Source organism: Pristis pectinata, chromosome 3, assembly GCF_009764475.1.
Source record: "Pristis pectinata isolate sPriPec2 chromosome 3, sPriPec2.1.pri, whole genome shotgun sequence".
In the NCBI taxonomy this organism is placed as follows: Eukaryota; Metazoa; Chordata; class Chondrichthyes; order Rhinopristiformes; family Pristidae; genus Pristis; species Pristis pectinata.
The window spans coordinates 50,876,342-50,892,870 of NC_067407.1; the positions used below are offsets into that span (position 1 = coordinate 50,876,342).

At 42.2% G+C, this 16,529-nt stretch overlaps 1 protein-coding gene across 1 annotated transcript in view; it reads right to left on the reverse strand.

Moving 5' to 3' along the window:
* ptprc (protein tyrosine phosphatase receptor type C) overlaps positions 1-15,257 on the reverse strand; it is a 178,271-nt gene extending 163,014 nt beyond the window's left edge. The window contains exons 1-2 of the mRNA XM_052010907.1: positions 15,141-15,257; positions 7,757-7,891 (exon numbers count right to left, since the gene is read on the reverse strand). The gene's annotated coding sequence lies outside the window, so the exon portion shown is untranslated. The remainder of the gene's footprint in view (positions 1-7,756; positions 7,892-15,140) is intronic.
* Positions 15,258-16,529: the final 1,272 nt, after the last annotated feature.

Below are 16,529 nucleotides of genomic sequence, written 5' to 3' on the forward strand. Positions count from 1 at the left end.
GCGAATCACTTGCCAAAGCCACAGGAAAACTAACCCCTGATTCCAAGAAATCCTTTCCTTATCATGTTCCAAAATGTTCGGTATTTCATTTTACCTTCCAACCACCACCCACACAATCTTGTAACCTCATTCCCACTCCACCCTTCCAAAACATTTTCACTCTTTTACTTCCTTTCTTTCTCCAAAGATTTGTATTCTACTGTATAATTTTCCCTCAACTTGATAAATACTTGAGCCATTTTCCTGTTCACGAAGTACTATGGATAGATTTGATCAAGAAATTCAAGTCAGTCGTGTGCAATGTTTGGGTGAAGTGCATGCCAAGTTGGATCCAATATTACTTTAGATGACTGTGCACATACTTCAGCTGCCAATGGGTATGCAGCTGGGCTGTATTGTCAATCAAAGGGACCAATTACTTTAAGGTTAATTGCTGACTGATCACTACTGGTTGTTGTTACAATTCTACAAGAGTTTGTTGATCTCTTGAGATTCTGTTTTAGGTTGGTTAAGTCCACTGAGTGTGGTATACCAACTGCTGGAGGACTTCAAGCTTCTGCATGATCCAATTACTCTGATACCTGAATGCATTAGTGGGCATTCCCTTTGGAATAATGAGCAGAGGGAACACAGGGAACATCAAACTGATAGAAGAGGGGAAGAAGGGCAGGAGGACGCATCCACCCAGTATGCTCTTGTCCAAGACTCAGCAAGGATCAATCAATGACATTCTCCCATTTCAGTAAGAATGTCCTCACTGAAATTTGCCACCCACTCCAGCCACAAAGCAATTCAGAGCAGGACATGGATTGCATTCCAGTGGCTTCAGATGACCTTGACAATGAATTTTTATGTACGAAGTTCATTGCAGATTGGAGAAATCTGCAGCATTTTGTTAACTGACCACTTTTGCATATGAATAATCAGGCATACTTTCTGTAAAAGGGAGCTGACTACATCTTGTCCTCTCTTGTCAGAGAGTTGGAGACAATGGGAGCCCACAGTTTTGAAAGGATTGCAGACCTCTCTGTGGAGAAAGGTGCCATTGACTGCAGATTTCACAAGTAATTTCAGAGATGCCAGACAAACAGAAGGGTCTTCCTTCCCTTGATATCCTCATGATGTGTGAATATCCATCATAGTGATTGTCCATTATAGCACAACATCGTGGTCCGAAGGGCCTGTACTGTGTTGTAATGTTCTGTACATCATGTAGGTCAAATGTTCAATTTCATGGCAGGAGTCAGGATACTTTCATTCTGTATTAATCCACAGGGCCAGAGGCACTTCAGTCAATATGACAAACCAAAGGGTGGCTCTAGGGAGACCTGGGCTTCTCGCTAAATGTCCTGGCACAGGACTTGGGTAGTAAGCACACAACAGAAGCCAAGCTGCTAACACCAAACATGACAGCAAGGACCAGGAGTGTGATGTAGCCATACCCTCGAGGGCCAAAATAGCATTCTGCAGACCACTTCTCAAGATCCATGGTGACCAGCTATGCAGTGAGAAGCTCCAGACCAGGAGGAGGAAGGGCGGAAAAGGAGGAGGATGAGGAAGAACAAAAGCAATTTTTACAGCTCCCTTTCTCACTAAATTGCTTGGTTTACCTGACCTACCAATTGCCCATTCACAGCCAAACCTGTGGTTCACCTCTCTTTGTCCCCATCCTTGCCTCCTCTAGATTATGATCTTAGAGTAAAGTTCAACACAAGTTTATCAACTTGTGGCATGTTGTACAGAAACACCAACTAACCACTTTGCACATCTTATACTACCTGTACCTGTTGCCATCTGGATCACACTGTCTGAGAAAGTGGTAGAGCTGGGTACTCTCACAACACTTAAGTAGTATCTGGACAAGCACTTGAATCACCAAGACTAACCTTTGCCCGTCCTGGTGCTCTTTTTCAGTACTAACCCAGTGGCCGCACCAGGGCTGGTGAAAGATTGTTAACTCTCCACAGAGGAGGCTGCAGATAAGGAAGCCAACCGCAAGCAGTTCTAGGGTGAGGTCTGGCTCAGAATGGCATCACCTTTGTGAGGGTGCCTCCAGGCTAGCTGACTAACAGAAAGGGCACTGGTAGAATGGGATCATGAATACTGTCACCCTGAGTGTGGAGTTTCTACTCTATGGAAATTGTGGGGTGAGGGGCAAATGGGATTGACAACTGGCCAAGCACAGGCCACACTTTTCAATCAAGGCTGCTTCAGTGATGGGAGGTGCCATTCGGCTACACACGTCCCTGGCTAGTCGGCAAGTGCTGCCGCTGATTACGTGCTGCCTTGTCCTGCTGGAGAGAGAGAGAGGGAGGGGGGGGAGAGAGAGAGAGACAGAGAAAGAGAGAGAGAGAGAGAGAGAGAGAGAGAGAGAGAGAGAGAGAGAGAGAGAGAGAGAACCATGTTAGCAAGTGTCCCTGTGTTTGGGAGTGATGTATCTGTTGTGGTTGGACAGCTGACTATTTGGATCTGAGCGTGTGCCTTGTCACTGTGCTATATATGCAAGCTGAGGTGAAACTATGGATATTAGTTGTGAGTTCTGATGGATGGAGATTGTGTTGGTAGGTGTGTGATGGGGACTGCTTCATTCGCTACTCACTGAGGCTAGTTGTCTTCTGAGGTCAGTAGACCTTTTGTGGAATGCATGCAGGTACTGCAGCTTGACTTCTGGTGCTGACGGATACAGCTGTAACCTCTGATAGCCTTTATCTGGAAGGCGTCTTGATTACCTGTGGATTACATCCCTGCCCTCTCCCATCTTTCCCATCAGGAAGAATTTTTTCATGGTTGTTGCAATCTGGATCACACCGTCTGAGAAAGTGATAAGGCTGGGAACTCTCACAACACTTATGTAGTATCTGGACAAGCACTTGAATCGCCAAGGTGTCGTACGCTCTGGAACAGGTGTTGGTAAACAGGGTTAGTATAGCTAGGTACTCAATGGCCAGCATAGATGTTACGGGCCAAAGGGCCTGTTTCTGTGCTAAATGAATGCATCTGCTGCACCAGGGCAGCAGACACTCTCAGTCCTGATGAAGGGTCTCGACCCAAAACAGCGACTGTCCCTTTGCCTCCACAGATGCGACTTGACCTGCTGAGTTCCTCCTGCAGATTGTTTTTTGCTCCAGATTCTACCATCTGCAACCTCTTGTGTCTTTAAAAGATTGTCATATGGTATCAAGCTAGGATTAGCCAGTACTTGTCTTCATAGAACATAAAACAGTTCAGCACAGGAACAGGCCCTTCAGCCAACGATACCTGTGCCGATCATGATGCCAAATGAAATTAATCCCGTCAGCCTGCACAGAATGCATATCCCTCCATGTTCTTCATGTTCATGTATCTGTCTAAATGCCTCTTAAACGCCACTCTCATATCTGCTTCCAGTAAAACCCCTGGCAGCGTGTTCCAGGCACCTAGCACTCTCTGTGTAAAAAAACTTACCCTACACATCTCCCTTAAACTTCACCCCTCTCACCTAAAGCTATGCTCTCCAGTATTTGACATTTCTACCCTGGGAAAGAGACTCTGAGTTTCTACTTTATCTATGCCTCTCATAAGTTTTATAAACTTCTATCAGGTCTCCCCTCAGCCTCGGACATTCCAGAGAAAACAAGCCAAGTCTGTCCAACCTTTCCTTACAGCTCATATCCTCTAATCCAGGCAGCATCCTGGTGAACCTCCTCTGCAGCCTCTCCAAAGTGTCCACATCCTTCCTGTAACGGGGTGACCAGAACTGAACACAATATGGCAAATGCGGCCTAACCAAAGCTCTATACAGCTGCAACATGACTTCCTGATTCTTACACTCAATGCCCCGACCAATAAAGGAAAGTACGCTGTGCGCTTTCTTTATCATCCTATCTACTTGTGTAGCTACTTTCAGGGAGCTATGGACTTAGACCCCAAGATCCCTCTGTACATCACTGCTCTTAAGAGTCTTGCTGTTTATTGTGTACGTTCCCTTTACGTTTGACCTCTCAAAGTGCAATACCTCACGCTTGCCTGGATTAAACTCCATCTGCCATTTCTCTGCCCAAATCTGTAGTGGTTAGTGTAACACTATTACAGCACCAGCAACCCGGGTTCAATTCTGGCCACTGTCTGTAAGGAGTTTGTATGTTCTCCGTGTGTCTGCATGGGTTTCCTCCGGGTGCTCCGGTTTACTCCCACATTTCAAAGGCGTACGGATTAGGAAGTTATGGGCATGCTATGGTGGCGCCAGAAGTGTGGCAACACTTGTAGGCTGCACCCAGAACACTCTACGCAAAGATGCATTTCACTGTGTGTTTCAATGTACATGTGACTAATAAAGATATCTTATGATCTATATCCTGCTGTACCCTTTGACAACCTTCTTTGCTATCCACAACACCAATTTTTGTGTCATCTGCTAACACTAGAGGTCCCGCACTGATCACCGCAAACACCTTTGGTCTTCCTGCACTATTTTCCTTTAACTGGACACTCACAAAGTGAGACATCCAACCAATGAACAGAACAACCAGCATGAAGAATCATGCCAATGAACAGCCAGCAGAAAATTGCTAGGAGCAGCTGGAATGGAATAACTGTGCTCTGCGATCCCCACACCCATGTTGTTCATGGGACATTCATGGCGAGAAAATGTGAGGGTTTTCATCATTGCTGCATCAATGAACAGCAGATTGTCATTCCATATTTACTTAGGTCCAGTTGGATCTTATATGCCCTGCGGGCAATTTTTTTCCGGTAAATTTATAAATTACGCAATAATATTGGGTGCAACTCTTCTACAATTTACATTCAATTTTTGTCAGTCAAGCATGATTGCAGTATCATGGTTATATTCATGAGAATTTCCCCCAAAAATGTTTTACTTGCAAGTGACTATTTTCCTATTATAATATCGTCACAAACCTTTACTACGATGCTTTAGCTTCCTGGCCTGAAGTGCAGCAAAAATTCAGTCCTGCATATTTAGAGTCCATGTTTAATGGTTGCAAAGTTATTTCTGGTTAAGAGCTTTTTATGAAACGTCTGAGCCCCCACTCTCAAGGTTTCAATAATCCAGTTGACTAAATTCTGCAACTTCACAGGCATCAAAAATAGCCCCTCTTATTGCCAAAACCACAAAGATTTAAAATTAGCAAATTGGAGGCCTGTTTTCTTTTATAGTTAGTCTTTATAAATTTGCCTCTGAAATAAAGAATCCTCAAAACTCTGCCTTGCATAATGAATGATGTGGCAAGAAAGGAATGTACCAAATCAACCAAGGCAGATGCTTTTCCAAAGATAACTTTTCCTCTCTCCAAGTGTCTTCTGTTCCTTTTAAGAGTCAGTAACCAGGCTGGGGTATATTCAGAGTCATACAGCATAGAAACAGGCCTTTCATACCAACAAGTCTACACTGATCTTGAAGCACCCATTTACACCAATCCCATTTTATTCTCCCCACATTCCTAAGAATTCCCCAGGATTCTACCATTCACCTATACCCTAGCAGCAATTTACAGTAGCCAATTAACCTGCGAACCCGCATGTCTTTGGGACGTGGGAGGAAGCTGGAGCACCCAGAAGAAACCCAAGTGGTTAGAGAGAGAATGTGCAGTCTCCACACAGACAGAACCCAAGGTCAGGATTGAACCTGGGTTGCTGGAACTATGAGGCAGCAGCTCTACCAGCTGTACCATTGTGCCACTGTAAGCACAAATCTTTGTGGTTTCTGCACAGGCTGTTCATAGCCTGGATTTAGAGTGGCAGCAAGATGTCCATTTGTAGCCAGTATAGCAGGAAAGCATAATCTTGGCCTCTACAGACCTTCAGAACACAAACACAACGGTTGATGTTTCTCCTGTCCATCACCCAAGAGATAACACATCTCCTATTGAACAGAATTGAACAGATGTTTCTGCAAGTAAGTTTTTCATTGCACCTGTGCATACATGTGCTTGTGTATATGACAATAAACTCGACTTTGACTTTGAACCAGTGATGTTTCATCTCCTATTACTGCTGAGCTGAACTAAATGCCACTAAAACCCAGTTTCTCCCTGATTTGTAGCTCATCTATTTATAGGGTAACCTTACTGAGTTCATGGGGCTGCTTAATCTGTGCAGATTATATTGTTGATTTTCAAGCCATGTCAAACTGGATCAGGCCCGCCATACAGCACAGACTCAACACATGCGATACCCACACTTACATAAATCAGATGCGGAGGGTTGATTGAGCTGATCCCACCACCCCTGGAGGATTCCAGTGAAGCTAAGCAGGGCCTGAGCTGCCATACTACCAAGTCCCCATCTCAAGATCTCCATGACAACTCTGGCAGGAAGTAGTACTGGGGTTAGTGCCTCACTTCCAGTCAAGGCTGTGAGACATTTTTGTTAACAATTTTTTAAAATATCTGATATTCAGTGACATTTAAAAAATACTGAGTGTTTTAAATAATTAAAAAATAAAAATTATTAGAAACATTTAAAAATAGGAAAATTAACGAAAGCTCATTAAGCATTAAGAAATAGTTAACATCATTAAAATAATATAAAATTAGTGAAAAAAATAACTCCCCAGTTTCCTTATATTGTCCAGACCTTGGTGGCATTGTGTGAGAGAGATGGACTCCCCATCTATCATGAAGCATGCCTTCAATTGGTCTGTTTACCTTGGAGTGAATGAAACCAGCCTGGATCAGCTTATTGCATCCATTTCTAGGCATGACACTTAAAGAAAAACGTTGGGGTTTGAGGGGATACAAAGGATCGACCAGAACAAATCCGAGGGATAGAGACTTTATCTACTTGAAGGGACCAGGGGATCTGGAATGCTCAAAGTTGAGGGGACATTTTATAGAGATCATAATGCATCTTTCAGTATAGAAAGTGCCAGTCTCTCCATTTCTTGTGGAATGTGATGCTATTGGACAGCAGAGTCATGCGATGTACCTACTTCTCAAACAATGTAACAGTTTCACAGACAGTCTGGAAAATTCGGTTTGCAGCAACAGCTTAAGCCTCACAAGATGTGCTGGAAGGTTAATTGGCTTCTGTAAATTACACCTTTGTGTATGTAAGTGGCAAAAAATCAAAGGGGTGTTGATGGGCATGTGAGAGTGAATAAGTTGCAGGACTACAGGGAAAATAAGAGAGGGAATGCAACTGAACGTAGAATATAGAATGGTACAGCACAGGAACAGGCCCTTCAGCCCACAAAGTTGTGCTAAACTTATTAAGCACAAACTAATTAATTGAGGAGATTTTTTTTGAGAGCTGGCATGGACAAAATTGGCCAAACGGCTTCCTTCAATATCATAATAAGTACGTAAATGTTATAGTTAGTACATTGTCCTGTAAATAAGCTGCTGCCTCTCTTGGATGTAACCTTGTGTAATCCAATGCATTCTGATAACATTACAGAGGTGTTCAAAATCAGGAAAGGTTATGATGGAGTAAATATAGTTCTGATGGAGTGGTAAGCAAAAGACACATGTTTAGGAGGTATGAGGAGAAAGTCACTTTCAATCATTCTGTTATTTTCTAGAATGCCTATTTGAAAGAATACCAAAAGAAAATTCAATAATAACTAAAGCAGAAGAGCACTTGTGAGGGCAAAACTTACAGGGTTGTGGGAAAGGAATAGGGGATTATGACCCCAATGATCCAGAACCCTCCACAATTCATTTACTTCTATCAAATCTCCCCTCAGCCCTCTCTTTGGTCCTTCCAGGATATTGGGGAAGAACATTCAAGCCACATGAAAGACAATAATTTCTACCTTCTTCTGGTTTCCAACTCTGTCATGGAAGATCATTCAGGATACCTTGTGTTTTCTTCTGAATATGCATCACAACTGGTTCATTTGATTCCAGAAACCTTGAGGTGATGATTAAAATGTTCCACAGTAATAATCCTGAAAGGTATAAATAGAGAAACCAGTTTAATATATGAAGTTTTCACTCAAGTTTACCTCTGCCTCATGAGCTAACTAAAGGAAGCTTCAAATTGGACCTTAGACGTGATATTATCCGCTCCCTTGGAGATAAGTAAGTTCCCAACCAAGCTGTTGTCTTCTATTCTGACTAAGTTGATCATTGGTCATTAACAGGCTACTTTCTGTGGGAACTTGTTGTGCACTAAATCACTTCTACATTCCCTATGATATTGTGACGACACTTTGAAGGTAATTTACTGACTAATTTCATTAGGCACTTCCAGACGACGTAAAAAGTTAAATATAAATGAAATCTGTCCATAATAATTGCTATTGGAAAATCCCAATTTTTTTATAGTGTAGTAAAATGAATGGTTTGCTGTTTTGATGGACCAGAATAACCAGAATTAAAAGCACAGATAAAGGCCAGTAAGCTCACCTGCTCTTTAACTCTTTTAATGCACATCCTTCCATTTATCCCCTTATGCCCACACCTGTCATCTTCTCAAACTCATCTAGGCTATTTACCACAAGCATACCATGCAATGACACATTCAATCCATTCTCTAAGTAAAGATGCTTCTGCTGATATCTTCAGAAAAGACAATCTTTTATTCATGGCTTCTAGTTTCAGACTGCCCCACATGGAAATATCTTCCCTACTTTGACTCTAAGCTGCAAATGAGGTCAACCGTTTGATGGCTTAATGGTAGGAGTCAGAAAGAGGGAATGGGCATGGGAGTTTGTAAGATGTTTGATGTTCTCCACTGAGATCCACCATAACTGTTCCCATAACCCATTGACCAGTTGACCTCATTTACAGCTTATTCCCATGGCAAGGCTGGCCTCACCCTTTCAGAGCTTCTATCTCTGCCCCACCCTCTCTGCAACTTAAAACCAACTTGTTTTCTCTCTTTCCTAGTTCTGAAGAAGGGTCTTCAACCTGAAACATTAACCATGTCTCTCTCTTTCCACATGCCTCCTGACCTACTGATTGACTGCCGCATTTTCTGTGTTTATTGTCAGTCACCCTGTTTCTCAAAGTGTATCCTGGACAGTCCAATTCAAAACCATGAGGAAGAACGAAATGACTTCGTTTCTAGTTTTCCAGAGAGAGGGGCTGGGACATTCCAAGATGAGAGTAGGAACATCCTAAGCCAGTAGGTACTGCTTTCCCAAGAGCAAATTTAGTTAATAAGAAGGACAGGCACATGCAACTGACTATTTCATGTTGCAAGGAGAAATAGGAAATAGATACATTTTGTTGTTAAATCTATATCCTGTTCTTACTGTACTATGTCTGAAAAAGAGAAGTTTGTAGGTTCAAAATTGGTCTCTTTTCATTAGAGTGTATTTTAGTTCACCTTCTGCAAAGATAGCAGCATAAATGCAACAGCAATGGAGATCTACCCAGTACAGAGTACAAAACAGGTAGATTGCTGCAATCCTGTGGCCATGCTGTTCCTTAAGTAAATATTAAGCAAAAAGCAAGCCTTTCAGATAGAAGGGTATACATGGTCCACTTATAAGAGTGACTTGCAAACAATGAATCAAAGAGACTCTTCAGTTTGTAACATAAGCACAGATGACATGTGCAAATGATGGACAATATGGGACTTCCTGGGGAACAGAAATAGACGTGGATGTCACAGGGTTGGTGGTCACAGGCCAGCTGCATGCCAATAAAGTGGGTCACTGCACAATACCCAGGGATTAGTCATGTGGGTACATGTCAGCCACTGTCCTTCAGGGAAACCTGTTGCATATAATTCAGGGAAACCTGTTGCATATAAACATCTCTGGACTGCTGACAGATAGTAGGAAAGGAAATAACCATTCTGGCTCTCCTGAATAAGGCCCCAATCATCACTTACTGTGCCTTTGTACAGGGAAGAAGTTTATCCAAATCCTTTGTGTTCCACTGTCATTTTGCTGGTGACATACCAGCTTTCCTGTCTTTCTGCCATCAGAGAGCACGGCTCTGGTTCCCTGCTTAACCTCAGCTTCCAGAGGCAGTGCATTCCACCTGTTTTTGAGTACCTGACATAAAGAGCAGCGGTTCCAGACAGTGCACCACTTATGCTTATGCGGTCTCCAGCCGTCCTTCCCCTCTCCTGCTCCTCTCAGCGCTCCAGCAATGGCCATAGGCTTGCCCATCCTATCAGCAGTTCAATCGGTTACACACTTCAGTGAGGGTCATGTGCTTTATGAGGCCTGTGGTTGTGTATGTGGGTTCTCTATCAGTAATTACGATGGCAACAACTATCTTAACAAGCTTTACATACATTATAAATACCCTCTTTACCAGCACTGTAAGTTCACTTCAGCTAGAGACCAAGCAGTGAGCAAGCACCATACAAGACTCCTCACATTACTAGACACACTGGAAGGTTTACCCCTACACCAGCTGCCAGTAGCATCCTGATCCAGAGTCAGACTGACAAAGGATTAAGAGCACATTGCAAGCAAATCTCTTCAAAAAGGTGAAGCAGCTCCAACTTTAACAAAGTTTCAACTCTGCAGCTAAAGAACAGTCCCCAGAATTTACAACACCCACATTTCCATCAGGCAATCACTTCAATCAGAAAAATGCTGCAGATCGTTTGTCATTACAGTAAAGTCTACTTCAAAGTCATTGTTCACAGCAAGCTATGCACGCTAGCTTTTCAGGGCTGAAACAAGTGCTCCAGTGAGCATTAAACCCTTCCTTCAGGTGCAGTTCCCCACAATACATCATCACCCCAGACATGTGGCAGCAAGTACCAAAGGTGTTTCTTTGGAAATAACGTGAATACATTGATTGACCAATGTGCAAAATGGGGCAGCTTTTAATCCTCAATTAGATTTTCTAATTAATTATTCATTTCCAATATCTTGGGCTCTGACAAGGTTTGAAAGGCACATTGACTCTGAATGTATCTCAACTTCTATTGGGCCCATTCATATATGACAACAAATACCATTCCCTCCCAGTTATTCTTACACACTCACGCGGAAAGTAGCGTGGAAAGTTTTGCATGCAGCAGAGAGCCCTTAGCAGAATGGTAGGTTTTATTAGACAGTACGAGACACAAAGGGAGGAAGTGGGTCAGCTTCAGTATTGTCTGAGGTTGAACACAAGCAAATTCATACAAACGGTCTGATCCACTTGGCAGTGGCTTTGCATCAGCTCCACAGTAGTGGGGACTGAAGCACAAAGTTCCAAACTCATTAATAGCCTCGTTTTTGAGATTTAATTTGACTTGATGCTAAAAATTACCACACGAGAAGAAATACCACGTGGGCCCAGGGAGTGGGATTACCACTGGAACATTAGCTTTGTAGCCTTATTTTCTCAGGCTGTGGCTGGACTACCAACCTCACAACATGGCAACAAGGAAACACGTCTTCCTGGATAGGATGGACACAAATGTGGCAAGAACCCAAGTTGGCAACACTTAAAATCCAGGAGAATAAATGAAACTAGAATCCTATAAGATGCATTTCACCCACAACATGCTCAACTTATCCAGCAGAACACAATGGGTGATGTTCCACTCACTAGTACTACTTAAGAGGTCGTGAAGAACTTACAGATTAGTTTGCAGGTTTCTCAGTCCCTACTAGTTGCTCGTTGTTCATTGTTGGTTAACATTTGGCCACCTTTTGGTGTGCTTTAAAAATCAAGAAAATTTATTTTTCTCCACAGTAAAGTTGTACTAATCCTGCACTGTTCTTTGTTTAGTAATTGTCTGCCTCCAGGTATAAGTAGTCTCCTGGGGCTGTCTTCTATCCGCTCACCCATCTTCAGGATATACCTGAAGGAGCATTCCCACAGCCCAGTTTTCAGTGGTCTAATCCTTATAGCCACCAACCAAATCCTTTCCTCCACTTACATGTAAGGGTATTACCTTCAGTTTTATTACAATAACCAACATCAAAATCAAATTCGAACAAAAACCACGTTAATGAAAAATAAAATCCCATCAGCACTTCAGCATTGACAAAGATAAATCAGAACTGAAGATTTTGTTTGGTTTATTTATCTGTGAAGTATTTTGACAGTGAAAACAGCTTGGAAGATGAAAAAGCTGCTGCACTTGTATTGAGCACACTTGCAATGGCTTCAAGGATGCCCCCAAATAGCCATAGGTGTAAAGGATATGGCAGTCAACTCTTCAATCTTTGAGGGAGCTGCAGCTGCCCATGTTGAGCAATTGTGCCCTGCTATCGAGGCTATTAGGGCATGGACTATGTTGTTACCAGGGCTCTTGAAAAGTGCACCCACGTTCACTAGAACCAAGAGTGAGCTCATCCTCTGTTAACTTAGCACCTGCAACATCTTATTGTCCCAGTCGTAACCCAACTGTCTGGTGAGTCATTATGTGCAGCTGTCTCCTCTATTCTAGGGTCCAAAGACCACGTGATGTCATTATCTGAGCTGATGCTTGCAAAAAAATCAAATTGAATGGCATTGCATCTTCTGGAAGCTGGTCTTGTTTGATATTTGTGGTAACTGAAGGAAATAGAGAAATGTAGATTAAGTTGTGTTCAGGAAGAGCAGAGAGTAAGAATTGGTGGTTGAGAGCTTCAACAGTGGAACAAAAATAATTAGACTTAAAGGAACTCTTTGCAACTTCTCCTTTAGAACTGTGAGTTGCCACACCCTCAAGTGTGACCCACTCCACAACTAGGAAGCTATTGTTGGCTGGTTTGAAGGTTTTATAAGCAGAACCTTCCTACTTTTATATGAGCCTAGTATCCAGTGTCTCTTGTGACCTTCCCCGCAAGAATGAGTTTGTGGAGTTCTTATGAAGGCTTGGAAAATGTGATCATCATGATAGAATAGTTGAACTGATTCTGAAGAAGGGTCTCCAACCTGAAATGTTGACTCTGTTTCTCCTCCCACTGGTGTGACCCGACATACTCTGTTTTTGTTTCCAGCATATTCTGTTTTTGTTATGAGAGAATAATTGCCCATCCACATATGAGATGTAAGTTCCACATGATAAATGAGAAGTTAAGCAAATATGAAGAGAAAGGGGTATTAGTGAAGCGTGTTGTAATTGTAATGCCATGACTAATTACGATTTATATGATGCAGTTCTGATCATGGATTTAAGAAAACAACCTTCTTACCTTAATAACTCAAGTCAGATCATTGAATTTCTTGCAGCATAGAGCCCTTGTCTTAGGTGTAATGCTCCTGGAATTGGCAAGTCCAAAAATGTCTCTCTACTGGCAAAAGATCTGCTCATTTCCTGTGCCCGGGAAGGAAGAAGGATCTCCTTCTTCCTCTCTACCAGGGAACATCAGAGAACCTTGATGCCAGCAGGATGCATCTCCCTTTAGGGAGGAACCAGCTGCCTTTAAACAATGTGACAAATCCACAATGTCTGCACTCTTCCCCACTCCTTAACAGTACTGCAGCCAGTGCATACCATGGACATCACTGGATGCACACCTGCATCATTACAGTCAGCAGGGAACAAGCACATTAAGTCCTGCTCAAGTCAGTGCTAAAATTTGCGTTTACGAGCATAGTGGACCTTCTGCACTTCTAGCTTTCTATCAAGAGGAATATCAAATCTGTTACCTATATAAATAAAAAAAAAGCTTCACTCCTTTTCTGAGAATTCACTTAGGGAGTCGTTTCCATTTGCGGCAGGACATCAGGATGAAATTTCTATTTATAAAAATAAAAACATACTTTTAAAAGTACCAGGCCAGGCCAGCAAGTAGCAGCCAGTTATTATTGAAAGGCCATCTTGTTCATTTCAAACAGTAGAGTTTATAACATTTCAGGAGACAAATCATTGCTTTTTCCCCTCATCGCACTGCCAGGAAGTACAGTCTGAAAAGGGATATAAAGAATGCTTTCAGAGGGAAATCAAAATAGGAAAGCAAACTGGACTCAGCGCAGAAGCATGTGTCAACAGCTGGAAAGCTTAGTAAATCAGAGATTTCTCCTCAGCTACTTTCATAAAAGCTGCTGCTTCAGACAAGAAAAAATACTATTTATTTCAATATTTCTCTGCACAAACTGCATTGTTCCCCATGATGCCTTTAAATTTAATTTGAGCATTTGCCACTTTGAAGTTTGCTCTGCAAAATGGTTGAACTTTTCTGCCATCTACAGTGGTGTCCAGGAATGTCTTGGAGCGCACCACCAGTCGTTATTTTCACTGTTGTGACAATAAAAATGTTGCACAATAAAAACTGGAATTCCTGAGCCATACTCTCAGACTGTAATTCAGCCTCTGTGTCTACAGCATTCTTGCTCATGAACATTGGATTTATCCAAAGAAAGACAACATTCTATTAATGAAATATAATTTCATGTGATCTATCATAAAGCCATGCTATTTAATTCAGGCAACAAGCAAGGTTACCATATATTCTTTTACAGGAAGGCTGAACACCCTAAACATCTGGTTGTGTTCAATCTCATTCAATATTACAATATCTTACCATTCAATAAATATCTGAAACCAGGAGAGTGCATTAATCAATAAAGCCCATATCTGTTACAGCCCTTGGTAAACAAAAACATTTTGTAAAACATACAACACTATAAACTACAGGCATTTGAGTAGAAAAACAGTTAATAGACAAAGTACGGTCCTATATAAGTTCCTCATTCCAAACTTGTGATATTTTTAGTGCAGACATTTTATTGCTTTCCTTAAGGGAATTTAAATGCTGCACAATCTGTTACCCTTGCCAAAGTATACCTATTATATTAATAAAGCCTATTACTAAACAGAGTTGATCAACATGTTTTCCAGGCTGATGTGTTTAGGCTCTGAGATATTAAGTACTTCATGCTGTTGTCAGTAGTTTGATTGCTTTTGTCATTGGAGCAATATGCCCACCTCCACAATGGCTGCAGAAATTTTATGTGTTTTGTGCATGCATGTGCCCATGTGTGCATGTCAGCCTGCCTTGTCCTTAAGAGAGTAAGTATGATACATAACCTTCCTTGTTTGCAGTACCCCTTGTACTTGGTTTCTAAAATTAGATTATTTTCTTCCTGGAAAAAAAACTGTTTTCAGTATAACAGTACAAGCTACACCACAACTATTTGACAGTGGGCACATTTGCAGCTATAAATGGGAAGTTAACATTTTGCAAACCAAAGTTAAGTCCCTTCGCTCCCTCTCTTTTCAGACCCCATTGAACATTAAGAAGTTCTGCTTTTATTGGTTAGGTTTTACTCCGGTACCTGAATTATGTTTCTTCAACTTACCTGGAACGTCACTTCTGCACAGACATAGCAACTCTTTCAGAATATATGCAGCTGCTCTTTTAAGATACAACTGGCCTTGCCTGTGCTGCTGACATAACTTATTCCTGCGTATTCCCGCCTCTGTCTTCTCAACTGCTTCTGACCTCAGTTTCTGCCTTTAATAACCACATCCTCTTTAGTCCTCCATTTCACCATTTTCTTGCCAAAAAACACGGCTCCTCCAACCAGTCAAATGAATTTGTTCTCTGCTGATGCGAGGCTCAGCTTTGAACATACTAACAGCTGATTCTCTGGCAAGTTTTACAGGTAAAACTGATTTCTTTTTAAGACTTGCTTTAGTTTACCCTTCTGATAAAAACATAATGATCCAGCCCAATGTTTACAGTCACCTTCCAGGTTTCGTGAAAATCTTTCACAGACTGACAATTTAGGCTGATTAACAAAAAAAAACACCATGATATTATTGAAATAACCAAAGTCACAAAACATTAGAAACATAGAAACATAGAAAAACTACAGCACAGTTCAGGACCTTCGGCCCACAAAGCTGTGCCGAACATGTCCCTACCCTAGAAATTACTAGGCTTACCCATAGCCTTCTATTTTTCTCAGCTCCATGTACCTATCCAACAGTCTCTTAAAAGACCCTATTGTATCCGCCTCCACCACCGTTGCTGGCAGCCCATTCCACGCACTCACCACTCTCTGAGTAAAAAACTTACCTCTGACATTTCCCCTATACCTACTCCCCAGCACCTTAAACCTACGTCCTCCTGTGGCCACCATTTCAGCCCTGGGGAAAAGCCTCTGACTATCTACCTGATCAATACCTCTCATCATCTTATATACCTCTATCAGGTCCCCCCTCATCCTCCGTCGCTCCAAGGAGAAAAGGCCGAGTTCCCTCAACCTACTTTCATAAGGCATGCTCTGTATTCCAGGCAGCATCCTAGTAAATCTCCTCTGCGCACTTTCTATGGCTTCCACATCCTTCCTGTAGTGAGGCGAGCAGAACTGAGCACAGTACTCCAAGTGGGGTCTGACCAGGGACCTACATAGCTGCAACAATACCTCTCGGCTCCTAAATTCAATTCCCCGATTGATGAAGGACAATACACCATATGCCTTCTTAACCACAGAGTCAACCTGCGCAGCCGCTTTGAGCATCCTATGGACTCGGACCCCAAGATCCCTCTGATCCTCCACACTGCCAAGAGTCCTACCATTAAGACTATATTCTGCCATCATATTTGACCTACCAAAATGAACCCCTTCACACTTATCTGGGTTGAACTGCATCTGCCACTTCTCAGCCCAACTTTGCATCCTATCTATGTCCCTCTGTAACCTCTGACAGCCCTCCAAACTATCCACAACACCCCCAACCTT